The following is an 18,587-nucleotide window of genomic DNA, read 5'->3' as shown; positions in this document are numbered from 1 at the left end:
CAAGTGCCCTTGCTACATTGTTTCCAAGTCTACAGTGAAATATAAATTATGGCTATAAATACATACACAGATATACATAAACAAAATTTTAAACAAAGAGAGTAGATCAATTTGCTAGAAAAAGGAAATTATGTAAAATTCTGTATTAAAGTTTGCAATCAACCTAGTCACTGAGTCCCAAAGATCTTAACACAGATATACACAAACAATATGGTAAATTCAAAACAACTCGAAGAAAGATAGTCATGAAGATTTACCAGGTTCTAAATACTGAGCTAATAATTACATATGTGAAAAACCACTGAAAATCCACTGAAAAGACATTGCTTAGAGCAAAATGTGGCATACAGAATCTTTAGTACCAGGATGCCTAGAGAAATAACACTGCTTCGTATTCCAGTTCAATCTCAAGTTTGTCTGCCTCACAGATAAAAGAAATGCATCTGTATTATCAGCTGATATTCATCTGAAACAAACACACAAACATTCCTTACAACTCTGACATACTCAGTCCTAGCAGCATACTAACATACCTACTCCCCTTACCCACTGCCCCACATACATAATGCTTACTAAAATAATATTCAAATTTTTTCCTCACATTTCCTTGAATATTAAAAAAATTAAAATTTTTAATCCAAGCTGTCATGAAAGGGTAATATATATGCACCCAGGGAGAAAAAGCAGCTGCACACTCATCCATCTTTGGACAACCAGTCACTGTATTCTATTCAAAAGGATGTTGACTGCCATTTGTAGTAGCACAGGTACAAATGTGTCAAAATCCTGTTTGACTTTTAAACCACTCAACCAAGTCAGTCTTAATCCTCAGATAAGCTTTGTTATCTCTAACCTCTTCATTATGAGATTGGTAGCCTTTTTCATACAAGCTTTTCAAAATACATTGCTACAAAGTTCACCCCTTTCCAATCACCTTCCCACCAGCTTATCTGCATATTTACTTACATGCAATTATCTATTCAGGAAGCACACTTACAAATTCAGAAACATCTTGTTGCTGTTTTGTTTCTCAATTTCATCTTCACTAATTTAGTTTCTCCTCCAATAATTTCTTTTTACATCTTCCTTCATCCTCAGAATTCACAAGACAGTTCTGAGAAACACAAAAATTGTATTTAATGATCTACACCTACATCAGTAACTCACAGCAAGGGAGAAGCAAGTAACATTGCTCTTAGATACCGGCAACACGCTGACCACTCAGCACACACGCAGATCCAGGTTCATCAGGACACGCACTCTATCTCATAAGGCAAGGTTATCAATGGACACTGGAAAAAGACAGAGATTGCCATCCTAGAGAAAGATTTCCTTTCAGCCAACTGAAACACACAGAGCAGAAGTCAGAGCTCCCAGAAAACAGATCCCCCCCTTGGAATGGGGATGCCAACCAGACATCTTTGTGGGAGACCATGACTGTTCCAGCTAACAGTAAAAAGGACAATCAGCGCAGATTTGTTGAGGCCAAATTTGTTTTCCAACACCATACTGAGAATAGCAAACACACTGCTCAAGGCCTCCCAGTCCTGTACACCAGCAAAGACTGGTGCCTCTCTGGAAGAAGAACAACTTCCCATACACTTACTAATTGTCTCAAGACCAGGTAGAAACACTTTTTCATGGCTGCTTTTGCCCATTTGTTAATGATTTAAAAGCTTCCAGCAAGCTTTCCACATCAATGGAAAAGAGAAGCGGGGAAGGTGTGTTTGTACGTGTGATCATACACTTAAATCCTTCCCATTACTAATGGGAAGTATCATAAAAATCACCTAAGCATGGGAAGGTGGGGGACTTAACTTCATACAAAAGGTTTCATTCCAGAAGATTTCACCACATGTGAACAGAAAAGAAATCAATGGTGTTTGTGAACCAGATCCTACCCAAACCTTTGCTGAAAACCAGCACACAGTTCATGCTACATTCAAGGGACAAGAGATCAATTCCTGGCCCTGCTACTCAAATTCAACAATGCTGCAAAGATAAAACAACAGCAGGATGAGAAGGGGGAGGGAGAAGGAAGAGGAAGAGCACAAATAAAGGAAGGAAAACCAACCTGATGTTCCTATAATGAGTAATATGCAAAAGCTCACCATCTGATATCTATACCAGAGGTAAACACAACCCTAAGTAGAAAAACAAACAAAACACATTTGAAAAAATACCAGGTTCTCTCTCTAGCTTTCCTACAGTATTTCCAGAGTACTTCACGTTTTTGCCTACAGTATTTCTAAACATTTATTTAGTAAAACCCTGCTAGCAAGCTGCAGACAGATAAAAGCAATTTCCTAAAGGAAAACACTGAATTCACAGAGGTATACAAATAACACAATAAGAAACCTGGAGACTTCTTTCCTTTATCCCAAAAACAACCATCTACAAATATTGAATCTTTCAATTAAACTAGGCACATCAAATATGTAAACAAAGTGATTAATATTTCAAGCGTTTCTTATTTGGAAGAAGACCATAAAATTAAATTTTACAAAGTGTTTATAAATTCAATAATCATTTCCTATTTGTGTTTTATCAAAAAAAAGAAAACCAGATCAACTCCCATTAGCACAAGCATTTCAGATGCCACAACTCTGACACCAGGAATAAACATGAAGGAATGTAAACTCAGTCTTTTACAAGAGAGAGCACCGACACAAAGTGCTTTCTACTGGGCTCTTTTTAGTTGTACTTTAATGATGTGTTACAGAGCATCTTAAAAATACAAAAAAATCCTCCTACATAACAATTGCATAGTTCCTTTGAATTATTTGAAATAATTCCAGACTGAGACTGAACTTCCCTTCCTACACAGGTACTCCAGAAACTTGAAAATGATATTATTCGCCTTAATGTATACAAGCACGTACTACATCAAACTAAAAGCTATTTCTCCCCAAACACAATGAAGATGCGTCCAGGATTATTTTACATATAACATTATATATGTTACTATGGGCTTATTTTTTAGAACCGTTCTAAGCTTGGTCTAGCCACATCTATTATTCCATACACTGAAGCACTGGAGCCAGACTCTGTGCCCTTGCACTGAGTTAGAAAAGGCTCCAGAATTTATTCTCTCTGTTGTTGTTTATGAAATAGGGGATATTCCTTTGGATTACTTTAATCAATGCTTAATATTGGTAAGTTATAGCTTTAGCATTTATAAGCATTTTTATGTGTCAAAGTGCCCAAATAAACCATTGTAAAACAGTTACATTAGGAAGAAGAAAATGAACGCAAGTGAACAAATTTCAGCTCAGTTTTCCATTTTAAGCTGGCGTCACAACATAATAAAAATTTTCAGAAAAAAAAAAAACCTTTGAAAATTTAGCCCAGGTTTCGGAAATTCTGCAAACAAAACCAGCCTTGACAGTCAGGAAACAAATACTTCGTTGCAGCCATAGTTTTGTCAGCCATAGTTTCAAGGAGATTTGGGGTTTGCTTCTCATAGAGAACTCAAGAGTCACTTCATACAACTGACGTGAAACCAAAATGATTGTTTTCTCTGAGAGATGTCTGGGAGAAAAAAATGTTAGAATCTTTATTAAAAAATGTTACTTTATGTATTGTTCCTACAAAGTTCTAAAATAGGACAACGTATCAAAAATATTGCTTGATCCCAACTAATTGCAAAATCAGATGTTCCTTCTTATGACGATAAATGACAAATGACAAAGTACTTCTATTGTCAAAAGGAAATATACATATAGTTTCTCACAGCATTCTGACCCGCTCCAACTAACAGCCACTATTTCTGCTCCTAAAATGCAGTGATACAGAGGCTCAACGTGGAAACTGTTCTTCACCAAACTGACCCCCACGCACCACTCAATCTTATTTTTAATCACATCCTGCAGTTCACACCAGAACCAGCCATGCAGCATCATTTCTTACACATAACATTAATTTATTCAAATTCTCTTGCAAAACTTATCTAGAAATCAGTCAGCCAACAACTTATCACGCTTTATGCAGGGGTTTTTTCCATATTTTTTTTTCCTGACGATCCACAAAGAGCCTGAAATCGGAATATGGAATAGCGGGACTGCTGCCAGCAGACTTCCTGCACTCAGAGCTTGTAGCATATGGATAAGCTCTTAATACAATACAGAAAGACAACTTCTTGAATGTAAGCAGTCAGGACTAGCTTCACGCAGAAGTTCAGCACGAGTGTCTAGACTATGAGCAAACTGCCACCAGATATAAATCTGGGGATTTATAGTACAGACACTTGACAAGTATAGATTTAAGCTGCCCAAATTCCAAAACTGGAGATTTCAGTAAGCACTCACATGCATCAGATGCAGGAACACAGGTGGTAGCATGTGACATCTGAGTAGGGTAAATCCCCTACATATGCCAGAGTCAGCTCTACTCTATCCATAGCTAAATGGGTAATAATTAATACAACAAGATTTACTCTGCATATACTATTACTCTTTAACTGAATAAAACCAATCCAAAACATACTCATGTAAAACACAGTATTGTAAAGACAGACTCCTCACTTGGAAGATTTTTACAGTTGCTCAGTTTCCGGATAATGATGAATAGCTAAATAATCTTATGTCATATGATCTAATCTTTCTTTAAAGACGGTTTTATCCAAACTTGGAGAGATTTTTCATTCGCCTCCATTTATGAAGAACATTAATTTGCATCTATAATTTTCAGTGTTTACGCTAGAGTGAAAAATCTTGACTACACAAAAAAAGCGTAGCACATGCAAAGCAGTAAATGCAGCCTGTAGCATTATCTGCTTTCCTGACTGCAAAACTGTTTGTCTATGAGGACAAATGCAATGCAAGACTTTGAAGTTAAATCATAACAGCTGTCTTTAATGCAAAATTTTAATTGTAACCAAGACACATAAGACAATACACAGTATACAGTTACACCAGGTACATAAAAACCATATAATGGATTTGGTTTACATGAATGCTGAAATTTCTCACAAACAATACCTAACCAAGGCAACTATTTCAAATACGGTGACTTCATATCTACGGTGACTTCATATCTATCTGACAAACTATATTTCTGAATAGAAACAGCTTGGTAAACAGATTAAACAACCATTATTCAGGTGCTTACTAAATAATATTCACTAACTCCCTTTAAATTAAATTTGTGCATGTATCCACCAACTTCACTGCTGACCTCCGTTCCCAAAGATCAAAACTACAGTAACACAACATGGAAAACTAATTCAGTGCAAGGACTATGAATGCGTTCAGTAGACTTAGACAAAGTCTTTATTGACTAGATTTGTTAGGTAGTCTTATGGACATTTACAAGAAGCAGAAGCAGTAAAAAAAATTCACAAAGAAGTAAGAATCTGATGCAAAGCTTAAGTACTTTCATAAGGACGCCTGTAGTTATAGCTATGCCCAGGGCCGGGTGGGGGTGGAAGATACTGGCAAAGTCCCCTAGCAGAGAGACAATGTATGCTGACATAAAAGCAGCTACATCATCTACCCAAATAACTTAAGAACAACAAAAGCCCTCTTTGAAAACCTATCTGTGTCTGTTCATTAATTTTGTCCACACTGATACACAGTATTTTCAGGGTCTGAACAAGTCTGCAGTAAGAACCCAGATCTGAAGAAAGTCACAAATTCACAATTCCCTCAATTTCCCTTGCTCTGTGCGTATGCAAGCATGCACAAAAATGACATTGAGGTTTTTTTAATTTTCATCTTGGATGTTTTACAGACCTTTGCTCTGTTCCTGTTTTCCTGTATTTATACTATTGACCATTCTTTTTATTCAGAATAAGCTCTGAGAATTTAATTTGTTCATATTTTAAGTTTCCAATTTTTCAAGATCCTTTTGAATCTAATCCTTTCTTCCTGTCCCTACAACCCCTTGAAAGCTGATGTCATCCACAGGTTTTATTAGTACACTCTCAATTCTATCCTCCAGGTTACTAAGCAACTTGCTAACCAGTTTCGCATCTACTTTACAGCAGTCCTGATTATGCTATGTCTAACTTTTCAGACAAAAATATCACAGGCCACCGTACCAAAAGTGTTACTAAAAGCAAGAAAGGTAATTTTTCACCTAGTTACAAAGTTTTTCTCATCTTCTTACAGCTGGTAGCAGCAATTTGTTCAAGACTAGTCAGTAGTGCCAAAGGATGAAGAACCAAGATCTTTTTCCATTCCCATTCAGCGAAGTCAAAATCAAATCAATAGACCACTCCATTATTCACTCTTCTAAAATAATTCCTCAGTTTCAACCTTGAATGTACTAACCAAGTTGAGGCTTACATAACACAAAAAAAAAAAAAGCCAACATTTTTAGTGCCTAGAGGGTGGTCTAGCAGGCCCCACAGCCCATATTCCCCTGACTTACTCCCCTCACACTTTCTTTCAAATGCTAGCAACTAAAACCTCAGCATAGACCCCCGTGACTGAAAATACTTCTCAAGTTAGCAAAAATAAATACTTGCATCTCCTTCTCTTTGGAAACGTACGTTAATTTAGAACTACACCATTTGGCTTGTGATCACAACTTGTAACTGGCAAGAACTCCCACTGTTATTACTTTTTGGGATAACTACTACCCACATAGTGCCAGATGGTATATTCCACCTCTGCTGAGGAGGTGTAGGAGCACTGCCTGCTGTCAGCATTGCATTTTCTTTATTTTTTTTTTTTTAAATCGAGACATAGATAATATTACCAGTCTAAAGAGAAAGCGGGCAGGCATATGTAGCTCCATTACAGCTTAAGCCTTCAAAGAACAATATTCCTTTCTTTAATGGTGCCTGTTACACTAAATCCCCACTCCTGAAGACAAAAAAAAAGGCAAGGGATGCCTTGACACATGCCCAAGTATTGACCAAAGGTTGGTGCCAATGGAAAGCTGCTCACAAAGATTTCAAGCAAATGCTAATGTTCTAAATGTGAAGCTGAGTATCTCATACTAAAAACTGTGTGAAACAGCAGAAAATTGAGTTGGGGTCCTCTAACCAAATCTTACATTGAAAATTAAATAGGAAAGAATTACTTGAATAAGGGGGGGAAATCCCCATTAAATTAGCAAATGGGAGATTTCTTGCTTCATAAAATATAAATTAGCTATTAAACTAAGATTATTTAGAAATGCAAAAGCTGCTAGAAAAGATAGTATTAGACCCCAAATTAAGCAACTACAGAAGGTAACAGATTAAGCAACATACAGCGATATGCACAGAATAACTGCCTGAACCCATATTATTTTGCAAGTACCCTTAAAAATAAAGTCACATGAAGAACAGTGTGGCCTGCAAGCTTGGGGCAAGCCAGCAAAATCCACAAGCACAAACGCTTATTTGGATCATTCAAATCGCTATACCCATTTACATTTGCACCCTTCCACAGGCTCAGTTTAACAACTCTCATAAAACTTTGACACACACACTTACTTTTGGCTCCCTTCTCCAAGCATCACATATTTCCAAAATCCATCCTCACAGCATTTTACTTGGTTTTCCCTCTCTCAGAACCGTTCCATATTCTAATTCCATAAAATCTCTGAAGGATGGAGAGTTGTTTATCTGTTTGTCCACTAATCTCCTCTTTGCTGAAGACTTTCTTCTGCAGCACTTACAAGAAACAGCCTGCCTAAGCCTATCCCAATTATCTACTCAGCAACTGACCCCTTATGTCCACAGATAGACACTAACTACTGAGAAGAGAGCCAAGACATGAAACTAGAAATCTACATACTATTAAGGGAGCCTAGAGAAAGAGGAGTGGACACAGGGAGTTAGGCCTGAAAGGATGTAATTATTTTGACCAACTTCTTTCAGGTTACAAGCACCATGCTGCCATCCTCCTAGTGACTCCCCGAGTCCTGGTGAACTAGAGAACACATAGGCTTTCCCATTGACATCTCTCAACATTAAAAACACGTACCTCATTTCTACAAAAATGCTGTGTACCTTTATCTTCTAGTTACTAGGCCTCTTCAAACCGTTACCTGGAACATTAAGAGCACCCTACTATCAAAAATAGTTTCTCGACACAGAATAATCCCACAGGACAGAATGGGAGAAAAGGCAAAAGGGAAAATCATCTGTTATTGAAGAGGTAAATAAAAGGACCAACAACAGGAAATACGCACACTTCATTGTTCATTGCACTCTGGTTGCATATTGTTCCTTTACTTTCCAATAATACTTCTTCATTAAAAATACTAACTTTATGGGATCACAACCCAAGAAGACAAGATGGCAGAAGCTCTTTTTTATTGATGGAAAAGAGACATCCCCAGAATCTGCTGTGCCAGACTGGTGGGACAAAACAGGACTGTTAACTCGACCTGATCAGTACGACCAGCAAGTAATTTCAGGGAAGGAACGCCAGGAGGAAGGCAGTAAAATGGGATTATTCTTTTTATCTTACACCCAGACATCTGGTTCAGCACAGCTATGAGACCGACAGCTTTCAGCAGGGGGATGAAGATAGCAGAAATCAACAGCTGGGTGACGGCACAGACAGGTAAACTTCAAAGAGCAATAAAAGATAAGCCTTCTTTGTTTGTTTGTTTCCCTAAAACAATAAAGCCAATAAACCAGTTTCCATTTAACAACTGCAGAAAGAATCTAAATGCTCTAACTTTTATACCTCTAGATACATGACCAGGAAGCTACTCAACTCACATTTGTTTCTCCTTGCAGTCTTCTCCCGGTTTTCCTTGTATTTTTTTTCGACTTCATTGGAAATAATATTTCACAAACTCAGACAGAAGCAGCCCGCTGAAAATGCTAAGCATGACATAACAGCCCATAAATACGGCTTACCAATATTTAAGCCAACCGTTAAAACGGTGACCACAGGATCTAGCTCAATCAGCTTAATATTCTGCAAATCAAGGATGGAAAATTCACCTGCGAGGAACTTCAGACTACCATCAAGGTGCCGGGCAGTCAACAGAAAAGACCATAATTGTTTCCAGGTTAAGGATATGAAGACTCTTTCAAGAGTATCAGTTAATACTTTTCAGCAATTGAAATCAATGCACAACTGCTTTCGGGAACACAAAACACTATAAATATTCATACTCCCATTCTGAAGAGATATTTTACATAGTCTTTAATTTTGATACTTTTCATATGTACTGATTGTTTCTCTTTTTTAAATACATTCATCAGGTCTCTCAACCAAAGTTAAGAAGGAAACCCAAAATTTTAAGACAGCCAGCTGAAAAGAACACATAAAAAAGGGGGAACCATTCACACCTCGTTAAGGCACTTAAAAAAATATAAATTGCAGCAGTGATGTTTCCTAGTGACTGCTTTATAAAAACATTTTACTTAAATAATCTCAATACAGAAAAATAGCAGCAATCTGCCAAAATATTATTCTACCTGCCCTGGAAATCATACAAGCGTGAAGGGAAAAATGAAATCAACACCCAAAATATCTAAAAGTAAGTAAACAGGAAGATCCCCTATCATAAAATACAAATTAACCATCTCTTTTCTCACCCTGACTAATTAATAACAAATTCCCAGTGTGACCTGTATTGCAAATAAGAAATCACCTATCCAAAATACTTTTTTCATTAATGAGATCATTACAAATCTCAAATTTCAGATCACTACAATTCAACCATAATTAGCAATTAAAGCTGACATAAGTAAAAATTTGACAGTTGAATATTCAGCATTAAAGTGAGGGATTTGGAAAAAACACACACATTTACCCTATCCACTGTTATTTAGGAATTCTACCTCAACTGCTCTGTCAAGCTATTCCATATCGTAATCTTAAAAATATCCCCTACAGATTAGGGTAAAAGATGCTGTTCAACTATTCCGCTGAATTTCGTTAGTGATGTATTTATACAAGCTTCAGGTTTTAAGTATTGCACAACAGAAATCTACAAAGTGTCATTGATCTCTGAAAACCAAGTCATCTATTTCAATGGCAAAAAACAGAAGATACAGAAAACAGGATGTAGAGACAACTCATCATGACAACCAAACCTCCACTGCCTTACATGCAACCTACTCTAAAAGAAATGATCACAAACTTCCAGATTAAAAAATGTGAGAAAAGAAAAGCAAGAAAGCTTGTCTCCATCTTTGCAAGATTTGGAAAGGCTTGGATAATGGAAGATACACATTTGCTATTTGCGTACACTTACTTACAGCTCAGAACAGGAACAAACCAAGCTTTGAGCTTTCTCTGCTTTGATCAGGGTAATAAGGTCAGAAAGGCTCATCAGATGACTTTTCAATAACCTACGTGAAATGGAGCAACATGAATGGAACTGCTTGTGGTGCAAGAAAGGATAATTCATACAAACCAGGATCTCCACTTTGGACATACACCACTTTATTCTTTCTCGTTAACTACAAGTGAACAACTAATGAGCTGCAAGTTGCTCTAAGACTTCGAGATTATGAGTATGAAAGATCTCTAACAACAAATCACTCCCCAGCCAAACAGAAAAATTAGCAGTAACTCCAGCCTTCATACCACAGAGCTATCAGTCTGCTCTGGAAGATACTCCTTCAGTCACCAATATGTTCTTTTCATAAAGGACAAATAAATAACAAATACTGGTAATAGCTGAAATGTCAACATACATGATTCATCACTCTCTTCATTAGTTATGCCAGTTCAAAAGAGAACACCACTCTAACAGATTACTTCCCTACCCATTAGCTCATACAACATCATTCCTCATCAGCATGAGGGCCCCAGCTCAAGAAGGCGGCAGCATGTGGAGACTTGCCTGCATAGGAATAGTAACATGAACTCACCAGGATTCTTCATGTTCCTGAAGTATCTACGTGTGCCTTTGCCAAATTGGCTCTTAAGGATTACTACCTAACGTTACTTCTTCGTTAAAGCTCAACAATTCTCATCTTTACGAAGCAACAGGGTTGGTGGGAGGGAAAAAAAAAAAAAAACCAACAAACAAACAACCACTCTCAAATTTTAAATTCAAAAAAAGCAGCATTTTTAGCAAATAAGCCCTCCACTCAGAGCAAGAAAAAGCTTTACCAAAAAAATTTAAAAGTGACTGAGGAAGCAAAGTTTACATCAAGTTTTGCTTTATGCAGAATACATACAAAACCATCTATTACATGTATTTTGTAAACACCATGAATAAGTAATGACCCCTTTGAAATCAAAATGCAATGTGGCACAAACCCAAACTTGAGTCAAATAAGCATACTATACTTTTTACGTTATAACGTTACTAATTTATGTTCTCTTACAGAGTATTTTTCAAGATGGAGTTTCTCACACTACAGTATAAATTCACTTACTTGACACATTTTGGAAAGATCGGTACTAAATGCTGCCCTGGAAGAAGACCAGACTATTCAGGGAACTCTACGTATTATTCAAGATTTCTCTTCCTGAAGATTTGAAGCACCGTCATCCCATTACCACAACTCCCAAAACATACAGCATTTTTATTCAAAATCCAGTATAGTAACTTCTGCTCTCCCACCAGAATCCCACAGCCAATTCCATGCTAGGACAACCAGTTAAATTCCTCTCCAATATGTCCATCATCCTCATCACAAAACTAGATCCTTTCAACACAGGCCACTTAAGCAGAACCTCAAGAAACTCTATCAGATGGGGCAGCTTCACAAGGGACAATTTCAAGACTGGGCTCTAAATTCCCAGTTTCTCCCTTCTTAATATAAGTACACAAAATAAGCCACTATCTTCTCTAATTAATGTAGGGTTTGTATTTAAAGTAATTACTTTTTAAATGAACGTAAAACAAACAACTGCATTTTAGCCCCATAAAATAATGGGTCTGAAATAATTCTAACATTAACTAGAATTTGTTTTTTAAAGCTCATAAAACCCAGTTGGCAAATAAACCAGAGATGAATGATCTAGTTCACTCCACTGCTGCAAATATTTGCAGATGCAGTGAGCTTTAAACACTAATTTATCTCCAGTGAATGCAACAGGCATACTCTCTACCTCGAAGTTAAAATGAACGCATTATTCCAAGATGAAGATTTCAAATTATAAGAGTCAGAAACAACCACTGGGCTCAGTTCTGCTCTCACTGAAGACCGTGGCAACCTCCCACGGACCTTACTGGTAACGTCACTAGGTCCTGTATGAGCACGCAGCTTTTCCACATTCTACGGATGCTGAAAAATGTTCCTGGAGGTTGGCACATGTTTATTATGTTGGAAGCAAAGTGCAAGACAACCTGAAATTACTGATCAAGCTACCACAAGGATTATAATCAATGGCGTAAATAAGGCTGTGAGTATTCTTTGTGTACTACTAAGCAGAAGCAAAACACACACTCGGGAAAAGGCACTCACTGTACATCGAAAGGTACCATTTTAAGGCTTCATGCAAGTACCCCAGGCATGAGTTCACAACTGGCATCAACCATTCAAAGAGCTCACAGCTGCCATGACAGACAGATCCAGCCACTCTGTTTCACACTCCTGCATCCTCCTCCTGTCACCCTCACGTTCAACAGAGCAGGTTCAGTTTATTGATCCAGCTAGAAATGAACTCTGCAAAAATAAATAGTTGTCATTCCCCAGCAGCTGCTCAAGCATTTAACTTCGTACAAGTGAGAGGGCTACAACGCCTCGCCACTGTGGGTGGGAGAATAGGGAGGGACAAGAGGTCACTGATTTTGCACCAATGCTTAAAAATCAGCTTAATCTCATCAAGAAACTACCCTTAGAGCCATTTGCTTTTCTCGATGTCAAAAGAAATCATCTCGCCATATCATCTTGCTCTAAAGAAAATTCATACTCAAAAGTTTGAAGAAAAAGAATCAACATGTATGCTCACAGCTTTATACATGAAAAAACCACAAAATCAGGCTTTTTGAAAAAAATTTTAAAGCAAAAGGGTTTTTTTAGCATTTCACAATGTGGAATTACAGGTGTTACTAGCCCCTCAGTTGATCACAAGTTTAACCACCTCTAGAAAAGGTAAACTTAGATAAAACATAAGGAGGAATATAATCTTTTTTTTTTTTTTTTTTTTTTTAACAAGAAAAACCATGCACAAAGTTGGGAGGGTTGCAGATTGCTTTTTTCTTTCTTAATGTACTAAGGGGTTGTTTTAGAGATTTCTGGCTGCCTTCTTATTGTTTTCCTTTTGCTACCTAATAAAAAAGTAAGATATACTATTACCAATTTTAACGAGCATCCCGAAATTGAAGAAAATCAAATATTCTATGCTAATGAAACTCAAATGCGTCACGGGCAAACCAAAGAAGGCCTTGCAGATCAAGTGTTCTTCTGGAGAGAGAGAAATATATATATATATATATATATATGTATGTCCCAAAACCTGCAGAACTTAGTGTACAGAGTGCGTAACACTGTATGTGACGCACATCTGGGCCTTATACAGTTTGCATTAATATTAATAAATAAGAATTTACAAGCACAAAGTTAGGCATCCTTGTCTGTAACGTTACATAAAAAAATTAATCTTTCAAAAATTCACTGAACACAACAGGTATGCTCATGGATTTCTCAACATCAACATATGTATCACTTGTATTCTAAAGGTTTAATTGAAACTAAATTTAGGGTATGTAACCTGAAATATTAAAAGGTAATTGTTAGGTATCTCGGAAGACATATTTTTGTCCAGAATACGTATTTCAGTTTAAAAAAAACACAAGCCCACGCAGGACCATGGGAAAACCAATGGAAAAGACAGAAAGATGAGAACAAGACAGGAATTGCTACAACGCAATCAATATTGATAAGGGGTTTATTTTATAAAATTATATTAGTCATCCAGTTACACTGAATATGTAACCAGTAATTCACATTGTAATTACAAGTCTAAATCTACATGCAAGTATGCTTCAACATTCTATAACCACAGTCTAGATTCAAACAGGATACAGCCCTACCACTCCCCTCCATTCACATGAAATTGCTGCTAAGTTCGGAGTATGCACAATCTTTTGCATTTATCATGCACTTAGCAAGAGTTCCTACAAAAAATAAGCACAACTCCTTAAGTAGTTTATTTTTTTAGAAGCCCCAGAGTCATAATGGCCACAGACTTCAACCAGTTTAAGATAGTCTTTTTCCCTAAGCACTACTGCTCCTCCCCCCGCCCCGGATAGTTTGTTTGCAGAATCAAAAAATGGCATTTTGATTATGCCAAGTTGCAATACATTGTACTTGCATAATTCAACTGCATGTCCATCATACATTTTCTAGATAAACATACCACTACACAAAGTATCCACGATCTAAGGTGCCTCTCCAATAAGAACGCCTCATGTGACTGTAGCTAGCAAATTCTCTTCAATATGTTCTTGCCAAAAGGCACTTATTTCATTAGCTTCTTTTCTTTTTTCTAATTCACATTATTAGGAATGGATGTTTTCTGCTGCAGGTTTGGTATTTAAGTTTTGAGGATTAAGTAAGAAAAATAGACAACACCCAACCTTTAGCATTTTCAAGAAATCATTCTAATCTCCAACCTGAGAAATGCTGCAAGCAGGGTTTCATGGCCATGCTGTTGTTCTCTATGGCACGTTTGCTGTATTTCTTCTTGTTCTTCTCCCAATTCAACATTAACTTGCCTTCATTCAGTATACTGTAGCTATGCTACAATCCCCAGCAGCGCTAATTAACCTTCATAATTTATTTAATTTCTCCAGATATCTCATTTTTCCTTATGCTATTTTCACCTGTATAAAAGCCCAAAATCCACACCGATGCATCATTCTCTAAACCAGCCTACCGTCTAACATATGCTCCTGAACTTACCAACACAAACGGGGATGAGAATCTGTCCTTTCCTTGCAAAACATACATCTGGGAGAAGCTGCCTGCCTCATCATCTCTCATTTCTTTTTTACATTTTAGCCCCCAACAATCAACCCACGCCTGTAATAGAAAGATACTGTGTGTCATTAGACTCCACACTCCTTACTCACCCTATGGCAGGAATAAGAGGGAGGATGTTTAACCCTTGTTTTTCTCCAGCCCTACAGAAGCAGCAGGCAGGGAGCGGCGGGCGGTGTGTGCTTGTCTCACGTGCATGCTACCTGCAGCACAGCCCCTGTAAATAAGGGGCCATTCTGCAGGAAAAAATCCCTTCTTATACCCTCCCTTAACGTTTAAAGGGATGGAGCTGAATTCTGCAGCACGTGATGCGCCCACCAAATACTCACCACTTACCTTTCAAGACTGCGCGCCGCTCTCTTACAAACAGGCGATTTCTAATCGAAGAGATGGCAATTTCTCAAACTCTACCTGCGCCCAAGCTCCCACCGACCCCACCTTCACAGCCGCTGCCTCTCCCAACGCTCCCCGCTGCTGCCCCAACTTTTATTAAGGAAGAACAAACCCACCGTGACCCGCTCAGCCCCGAACCCGGCTCGCCCAGCCCGCCCGAGGGGAGCAACGCCCGGCGACCCCCCACCCCGCTGTCACGGTCGCGGGGGTTTGTACCTCCCCCCCCCCCTCTCCCCGCCGCGGTGCGGGGCTCAGCCCGGCCCCCACCCGTGTGCGGCACCGCGCGGGGAGGGAGGGGGGGAGGGGCGTGGCGGGGGGGGGGTGTCTCGCCGCGATTTCCACCCAGACACCGCTACCCGCCACCCCCCGTCCCCTTCCCCGCCTCACGCCGACATGTCGCCGGGCGTCGCCCCCCCCTCACGGCCGCCACCCCCCCCCCCTTTAATCCGTGGCCACAGGGGGCGGTGGACGCGGCCACGGACAGACACGCGGCCACGGACAGACACACGGACACGGCGCCCCGCGGCCGCTGGCCCCTTACCTGACGAGACGGCGTGGCGGGGCTCCCCGGCGGGCCGCGCGACCCCCCCCCTCTCACAGACGCACCGCCCGCGGCCGCGGCTGACGAGCGCGGGGCGCCTCCCTCTCACCACATCGCCGCGGCGCCGGGAGCCGCCGCCGCCGCCGCCGCCGCCGGGGTGAGCGCGCTCCCGAAGGGGAGGGGACCGGGGGGGGGGGGGGAGGGCCGGTCTCGCCCCTCCTCAGCGGCGGCGGCGGCTCCGCTGGCTCCCTCACCGCCCAACTGCCACGGCGCTCCCCTCCCTCTTCCTCTCCGCCCGCCGCGGCCTCCCTCCCCCGGGGAGCGGCGGCCCCCCCCGAGCCTCTCGCCCCCCGCTCAGCTCAGCTCCGGCGCGCGCGCCGCCGACCGAGCTGACGGCCGCGCGCGGGGGGGGGAGAGGGGGGGAGAAGGAGGAGAGCGGGCGGGGCGGGAGGGAAGGAGGGGGAAGGGAAACGGCGGGCTGGGCGAGCGGGCGCGCGCGCGCCCCCGGGCTCCCTCCCTCCGCGCTCGGAGGTGAGGCAGGCGGGAGAGGCGGGGCTGCTTTGGTTATTCATGAGGTATGGGGGGTGTGGTTATGCAAAACGCGCGCCCCACCCCACCCCCTCCTCTCCGCCCGAGCGCAACCTGCGCCGGGGGCGGTCTCCCCGGGAAGGGCGGGACGGGGCCGGGCGGCTCGTTCCTCGCCCTCCCGCCGCTCGTACCTGGCGCGGTCGCTGCGGAAGGCGGCGGTGGGAAGGCGGCGGGGGGGGAGGGGGGGGGAAGGAGCGGCGGCGGGATGCGCCTTAATCACATCCGTGATCGCCGCCTGTGATAAGAGCGGAGCGGGAGGGCGCCGGCAGGGCTCCGGCGTTGGCCAGAGCAGCGCCCGCGCCCGGCGAGCGGGAGAAACTTTAGCGGGAGGCGGGCGGGAGAGCGCTGTGGCGCCGCCGCCGGGCCCGTGTGTGTGTGTGTGTGGGGCGGGGCGGGGGGGTCTCGTCCCGCTGAGGGGGGAGCGCTTGTGGCGGCGCGACCGCCCCCCGTGAGGGAAGAGGGGGAAGGCGGCGGAGGCGGCGCGGGCTCCTTCCGTGAGGGGAGGCGGTGGGGGTGGGCGCGGAGCTGCCCTGTGAGGGGGAGGCGGTGGGCGCGGGCTCCTGCCGTGAGGGAACCGTTCGCTGTGAGGGAGCCCGGGCCCCCTCGCTGAGGGCCCGGAAGGCTGCGGGGCGACGGATGGTGCGGGAAGGGTCTGCCGAGAAGGAGGGAGCCGAGCGCAGGCGGCTCCGTGGGCCGGAGCTGCGCTGCGGGGAAACGAGACCTCAAGCGGCTCCGGCATCTGTCAGCGCCTCCAGCAGGGCCGAGGCGTTAAAACCGCGTTCGAGTGCTGAACCTGTTCCTGCAGGTACCGCTCGGAAGGGACCGCGGCCGAGCGAAGGGATTTTTTTTTGGGGGGGGGGGGGGGGGGGAGGCGATGAGACGTAAACCCGGCGATGGGAACGCGAGCACCGCGCCCGGCCCCTGCGCCCCCCGCCGAGGCGGAGCGGCTCCAGGTCTCCGCCGTGGGTGCAGGCACATCTCGGTGCCGTGAAAACACCCCCGCGGCCTTCCACTAATTTTTTTCTTTAAAAAAGGAGACTTCTGGGAACGATACCCGAAAACTGAAACCTTTCACTCATGCTCCCCCTGCAAGAGATCGGACAGACAGCTGAAGACCAGGGGCAAAAGGAACACGCAGGAAGAGAAAAGCTGCGTTACCTGTTAAAGTTAATATAAACATTTATTTAAATTACCTAAATAGCTCCAGATACACATTGCAACTAGCGATCCAATCAACATATCAGCATTGCTTAATGGTCCGCTCTGAATGAAATATAGCAGTGACAGAAATTTGGTTTTCTCATCAAACTAAAAATCAACATTATTTCTGCACAAAAAAAGTACACGGTAAACAATTTCGGGTTTTATCTAGTTATTTCCCTTTAAGAAAACTAATACTTAGGTCTTAGTCAACAAAATAATCTTTTTAGTCCAGTACAGAATGTTCCCCTCAATTAAATTAATTAAAAGTATCTACACTCCCTTGGGATGGATGCCTTGTTAAACCTTCTGGGTGCAGATTACTTGCCTTCGTCTAACCCCAGAATGGTTAAGAGCTTTACATCACATCTGCCCACAGTGCCAAATTAGTGACCAAATAAATTAAGCAACAGGGCAATCTTCGGTTGTGAGTCAGGAAAATTACTTGTACAAAAAATAAATTGCAATAGAAAGAATCCTACCTAGAAGTGTTAATAAAAATCGGAGGTCGCTCTCGATTGGTTTTTATGTGTATTTGTTAGCAGAGCTGATAAACAAGATGCCCAGTTTCTGGAATTAAGCTTGGATCAGAATGAGTGACTGTGTGTCATCTACATCATCTGCAACTTCAGTCCTTGGGGTTTGCTTTCATAGGAGAGTGGCATCACATAAAACAGTGCAACAAGCACTTTAAAAAAAAACCAAAAACCACAACAGTAAGGAAATCTTCCAGAAATACTTTCATCTAAATCTGTAGCCTCCTGTCTCTTTCATCACTTCCAGCAGAAGTGCTTTCTGTAATTGCTTATCTTCTGTTGCCCTTTAGCCTTTTTAAACCACATATACTACAGGGGAACACATAGCCAGAAAAATTCCCATTTTTCCTTCAGCAACTTATTAGCATAGCAAGTCACTGACTCTGTGCACAGCTACAGTACCACGGAGGAATAATAGTTCCACCTACAAGAAAATATTCTCAGAACTGATGTCAACTGCTTTCTGTATGTACCCATATCATTC

General features: G+C 41.9%; 1 protein-coding gene across 8 annotated transcripts in view; it reads right to left on the bottom strand.

Moving 5' to 3' along the window:
- Positions 1–18,587, bottom strand: part of TANC2 (tetratricopeptide repeat, ankyrin repeat and coiled-coil containing 2) — a 271,466-nt gene that overhangs the window by 238,727 nt on the left and 14,152 nt on the right. Inside the window, exon 1 of one of the 8 annotated variants that reach the window (XM_049800634.1) lies at positions 15,780–15,825. The exons of the other annotated variants lie outside the window; for them this stretch is intronic. The gene's annotated coding sequence lies outside the window, so the exon portion shown is untranslated. Of the gene's footprint in view, positions 1–15,779; positions 15,826–18,587 lie in introns of those variants that run through there. 8 annotated transcript variants of the gene reach the window in all.

This window comes from Accipiter gentilis, chromosome 5 (assembly GCF_929443795.1).
Source record: "Accipiter gentilis chromosome 5, bAccGen1.1, whole genome shotgun sequence".
Taxonomy (NCBI): Eukaryota; Metazoa; Chordata; class Aves; order Accipitriformes; family Accipitridae; genus Astur; species Astur gentilis.
The sequence above is the reverse complement of the archived record's forward strand: the minus strand, read 5'-3'. Positions and strand labels throughout refer to the sequence as shown.